The sequence below is a fragment of the Cyanistes caeruleus genome, chromosome 2 (genome assembly GCF_971803275.1).
Source record: "Cyanistes caeruleus chromosome 2, bCyaCae1.hap1.1, whole genome shotgun sequence".
Classification (NCBI taxonomy): Eukaryota; Metazoa; Chordata; class Aves; order Passeriformes; family Paridae; genus Cyanistes; species Cyanistes caeruleus.
Genome location: NC_141702.1, coordinates 84,851,968 through 84,858,416, shown reverse-complemented (window position 1 = coordinate 84,858,416; position 6,449 = coordinate 84,851,968).

Sequence of the window (6,449 nt, the reverse complement as noted above, 5' to 3'; positions counted from 1 at the left end):
CAAAGTTCTTGAAAGCCCCTCAAAATTCCAGAAAAATGCCACAAAATTCCCTACATCTTCTCAAAACATTACAAAATTCTACAGACATCTCACAAAATCTCCACACATTTCCACAAAATCTAAGAAAATTCCCGCAAAATTCTTCAAGTCTCCTCCAAATCCCACAAAATTCAAGAGAAATCCTCAAAATTCCACAAAAATCCAACAAAATTCCCTACATCTTCTCAAAATCCAAACAAATTCCTGAAACATCTCACAAAATCTCCACCAATTTCCACAACATTTAGGAAAAATCCCTCCAACTTCTTCAAGTCTCCTCCAAATCCCACAAAATTCAAGAGAATTCCTCAAAATTCCACAAAAATCCCACAAAATTCCTGCAACATCTCACAAAATCTCCGGAAATTTCCACAAAAGTCAAGAAAACTCTCACAAAATACTTGAAAGCTGCTGAAAATTCCACAAATATCCCACAAAAATCCCTAAATCTTCTCAAAACCCAACCACATTCCTGCAGCATCTCACAAAATCTCCACCAATATCCAAAAAATTCAAGAAAATTCCCTCCAAATTCTTCAAGTCTCCTCCAAATCCCACAAAATTCAAGAAATTCAAGACAAATCCTCAAAATCCCACAAAAATCCCACCAAATTCCAGAACCATCTCACAAAATCTCAACAAATTTCCACTAAATTCAAGAAAACTCTCACAAAGTTCTTGAAAGCCCCTCAAAATTCCAGAAAAATGCCACAAACTTCCCTACATCTTCTCAAAACCCAAACAAACTCCTGCAACATCTCACAAAATCTCCACCAATTTCCAAACAATTCAAGAAAAATCCCGCAAAATTCTTCAAGTCTCCTACAAATCCCAGAAAAATCCCACAAAATTCCAGAAACATCCCACCAAATCACCTCAATATCACCAAAAATTCTGGAAAAGCCTCACAAAATTGCAGAAAAATGCCACAAAATTCCCTAAACCTTCTCAAAACCCTACCCAATTCCTGCAACATCCCACAAAATCTCCAACAATTTCCACAAAATTCAAGAAAAATCCCTCAAAATTCACTGAATTTCCTCAATATCCCACCAAATTCCAGAACCATCTCACAAAATCTCAACAAATTTCCACTAAATCTTAGAAAATTCTGCAAAATTCTTCAAGTCTCCTCCAAATCCCACAAAATTCAAGAGAAATCCTCAAAATTCCACAAAAATCCCACAAAATTCCTTCCATCTTCTCAGAACCCAAACAAACTCCTGCAACATCTCACAAAATCTCCACCAATTTCCAAACAATTCAAGAAAAATCCTGCAAAATTCTTCAAGTCTCCTCCAAATACCACAAACATCCCACAAACATCCCACAAACATCCCACAAAATTCAAGAGAAATCCCACAAAATTCAAAAGAAATCGCACAAAATCCTGTACAAGCCCCACAAAATTCCCTAAATCTTCTCAGAACCCAACAACATTCCTGCAACATCCCACAAAATCTCTGGAAATTTCCACAAAATTCAAGAAGACTCTCACAAAATACTTGAAAGCTGCTGAAAATTCCACGAATATCCCACAAAAATCCCTAAATCTTCTCAAAACCCAACCACATTCCTGCAGCATCTCACAAAATCTCCACCAATATCCAAAAAATTCAAGAAAATTCCCTCCAAATTCTTCAAGTCTCCTCCAAATCCCACAAAATTCAAGACAAATCCTCAAAATCCCACAAAAATCCCACCAAACTCCAGAACCATCTCACAAAATCTCAACAAATTTCCACTAAATTCAAGAAAACTCTCACAAAGTTCTTGAAAGCCCCTCAAAATTCCAGAAAAATGCCACAAACTTCCCTACATCTTCTCAAAACCCAAACAAACTCCTGCAACATCTCACAAAATCTCCACCAATTTCCAAACAATTCAAGAAAAATTCCGCAAAATTCTTCAAGTCTCGTACAAATCCCAGAAAAATCCCACAAAATTCCAGAAACATCCCACCAAATCACCTCAATATCACCAAACATTCTGGAAAAGCCTCACAAAATTGCAGAAATATGCCACAAAATTCCCTAAACCTTCTCAAAACCCTACCCAATTCCTGCAACATCCCACAAAATCTCCAACAATTTCCACAAAATTCAAGAAAAATCCCTCAAAATTCACTGAATTTCCTCAATATCCCACCAAATTCCAGAAACATCTCACAAAATCTCAACAAATTTCCACAAAATCTAAGAAAATTCCGCAAAATTCTTCAAGTCTCCTCCAAATCCCACAAAATTCAAGACAAATCCTCAAAATCCCACAAAAATCCCACCAAATTCCTTCCATCTTCTCAGAACCCAAACAAACTCCTGCAACATCTCACAAAATCTCCAACAATTTCCAAACAATTCAAGAAAAATCCCGCAAAATTCTTCAAGTCTCGTACAAATCCCAGAAAAATCCCACAAAATTCCAGAAACATCCCACCAAATCACCTCAATATTACCAAAAATTCTGGAAAAGCCTCACAAAATTGCAGAAAAATGCCACAAAATTCCCTAAACCTTCTCAAAACCCTACCCAATTCCTGCAACATCCCACAAAATCTCCAACAATTTCCACAAAATTCAAGAAAAATCCCTCAAAATTCACTGAATTTCCTCAATATCCCACCAAATTCCAGAACCATCTCACAAAATCTCAACAAATTTCCACTAAATCTAAGAAAATTCCCTCCAAATTCTTCAAGTCTCCTCCAAATCCCACAAAATTCAAGACAAATCCTCAAAATTCCACAAAAATCCCACAAAATTCCTTCCATCTTCTCAGAACCCACACAAACTCCTGCAACATCTCACAAAATCTCCACCAATTTCCAAACAATTCAAGAAAAATCCCGCAAAATTCTTCAAGTCTCCTCCAAATACCACAAACATCCCACAAACATCCCACAAACATCCCACAAAATTCAAGAGAAATCCCACAAAATTCAAAAGAAATCGCACAAAATCCTGTACAAGCCCCACACAATTTCCTAAATCTTCTCAGAACCCAACAACATTCCTGCAACATCTCACAAAATCTCCAGAAATTTCCACAAAATTCAAGAAGACTCTCACAAAAAACTTGAAAGCTGCTGAAAATTCCAAGAAAATCCCACAAAAATCCCTAAATCTTCTCAAAACCCAACCACATTCCTGCAGCATCTCACAAAATCTCCACCAATATCCAGAAAATTCAAGAAAATTCCCTCCAAATTCTTCAAGTCTCCTCCAAATCCCACAAAATTCAAGACAAATCCTCAAAATCCCACAAAAATCCCACCAAATTCCAGAACCATCTCACAAAATCTCAACAAATTTCCACTAAATTCAAGAAAACTCTCACAAAGTTCTTGAAAGCCCCTCAAAATTCCAGAAAAATGCCACAAACTTCCCTACATCTTCTCAAAACCCAAACAAACTCCTGCAACATCTCACAAAATCTCCACCAATTTCCAAACAATTCAAGAAAAATCCCGCAAAATTCTTCAAGTCTCGTACAAATCCCAGAAAAATCCCACAAAATTCCAGAAACATCCCACCAAATCACCTCAATATCACCAAAAATTCTGGAAAAGCCTCACAAAATTGCAGAAAAATGCCACAAAATTCCCTAAACCTTCTCAAAACCCTACCAAATTCCTGCAACATCCCACAAAATCTCCAACAATTTCCACAAAATTCAAGAAAAATCCCTCAAAATTCACTGAATTTCCTCAATATCCCACCAAATTCCAAAACCATCTCACAAAATCTCAACAAATTTCCACAAAATCTAAGAAAATTCTCCAAATTCTTCAAGTCTCCTCCAAATCCCACAAAATTCAAGACAAATTCTCAAAATTCCACAAAAATCCAACAAAATTCCTTCCATCTTCTCAAAACCCACACAAACTCCTGCAACATCTCACAAAATCTCCACCAATTTCCAAACAATTCAAGAAAAATCCCGCAAAATTCTTCAAGTCTCCTCCAAATACCACAAACATCCCACAAACATCCAACAAACATCCCACAGAATTCAAGAGAAATCCCACAAAATTCAAAAGAAATCACACAAAATCCTGTACAAGCCCCACACAATTCCCTAAATCTTCTCAGAACCCAACAACATTCCTGCAACATCTCACAAAATCTCTGGAAATTTCCACAAAATTCAAGAAGACTCTCACAAAAAACTTGAAAGCTGCTGAAAATTCCACGAAAATCCCACAAAAATCCCTAAATCTTCTCAAAACCCAACCACATTCCTGCAGCATCTCACAAAATCTCCACCAATATCCAAAAAATTCAGGAAAATTCCCTCCAAATTCTTCAAGTCTCCTCCAAATCCCACAAAATTCAAGACAAATCCTCAAAATCCCACAAAAATCCCACCAAATTCCAGAACCATCTCACAAAATCTCAACAAATTTCCACTAAATTCAAGAAAACTCTCACAAAGTTCTTGAAAGCCCCTCAAAATTCCAGAAAAATGCCACAAAATAACCTACATCTTCTCAAAACCCAAACAAACTCCTGCAACATCTCACAAAATCTCCACCAATTTCCAAACAATTCAAGAAAAATCCCGCAAAATTCTTCAAGTCTCGTACAAATCCCAGAAAAATCCCACAAAATTCCAGAAACATCCCACCAAATCACCTCAATATCACCAAACATTCTGGAAAAGCCTCACAAAATTGCAGAAAAATGCCACAAAATTCCCTAAACCTTCTCAAAACCCTACCCAATTCCTGCAACATCCCACAAAATCTACAACAATTTCCACAAAATTCAAAAAAAATCCCTCAAAATTCACTGAATTTCCTCAATATCCCACCAAATTCCAGAACCATCTCACAAAATCTCAACAAATTTCCACAAAATCTAAGAAAATTCCGCAAAATTCTTCAAGTCTCCTCCAAATCCCACAAAATTCAAGACAAATCCTCAAAATTCCACAAAAATCCCACAAAATTCCTTCCATATTCTCAGAACCCAAACAAACTCCTGCAACATCTCACAAAATCTCCAACAATTTCCAAACAATTCAAGAAAAATCCCGCAAAATTCTTCAAGTCTCCTCCAAATCCCACAAAATTCAAGAGAAATCCTCAAAATTCCACAAAAATCCAACAAAATTCCCTACATCTTCTCAAAATCCAAACAAATTCCTGAAACATCTCACAAAATCTCCACCAATTTCCACAACATTTAGGAAAAATCCCTCCAACTTCTTCAAGTCTCCTCCAAATCCCACAAAATTCAAGAGAATTCCTCAAAATTCCACAAAAATCCCACAAAATTCCTGCAACATCTCACAAAATCTCCGGAAATTTCCACAAAATTCAAGAAGACTCTCACAAAATACTTGAAAGCTGCTGAAAATTCCACAAATATCCCACAAAAATCCCTAAATCTTCTCAAAACCCAACCACATTCCTGCAGCATCTCACAAAATCTCCACCAATATCCAAAAAATTCAGGAAAATTCCCTCCAAATTCTTCAAGTCTCCTCCAAATCCCACAAAATTCAAGACAAATCCTCAAAATCCCACAAAAATCCCACCAAATTCCAGAACCATCTCACAAAATCTCAACAAATTTCCACTAAATTCAAGAAAACTCTCACAAAGTTCTTGAAAGCCCCTCAAAATTCCAGAAAAATGCCACAAACTTCCCTACATCTTCTCAAAACCCAAACAAACTCCTGCAACATCTCACAAAATCTCCACCAATTTCCAAACAATTCAAGAAAAATCCCGCAAAATTCTTCAAGTCTCGTACAAATCCCAGAAAAATCCCACAAAATTCCAGAAACATCCCACCAAATCACCGCAATATCACCAAACATTCTGGAAAAGCCTCACAAAATTGCAGAAAAATGTCACAAAATTCCCTAAACCTTCTCAAAACCCTACCCAATTCCTGCAACATCCCACAAAATCTCCAACAATTTCCACAAAATTCAAGAAAAATACCTCAAAATTCACTGAATTTCCTCAATATCCCACCAAATTCCAGAACCATCTCACAAACTCTCAACAAATTTCCACTAAATCTAAGAAAATTCCCGCAAAATTCTTCAAGTCTCCTCCAAATCCCACAAAATTCAAGAGAAATCCTCAAAATTCCACAAAAATCCCTCAAAATTCCTTCCATCTTCTCAAAACCCAAACAAATTCCTGCAACATCTCACAAAATCTCCACCAATTTCCAAACATTTCAAGAAAAATCCTGCAAAATTCTTCAAGTCTCCTCCAAATACCACAAACATCCTACAAACATCTCACAAACATCCCACAAACATCCCATAAAATTCAATAGAAATCCCACAAAATTCAAGAGAAATCCCACCAAATTCTGTACAAGCCCCACACAATTCCCTAAATCTTCTCAGAACCCAACCACATTCCTGCAACATCCCACAAAATCTCC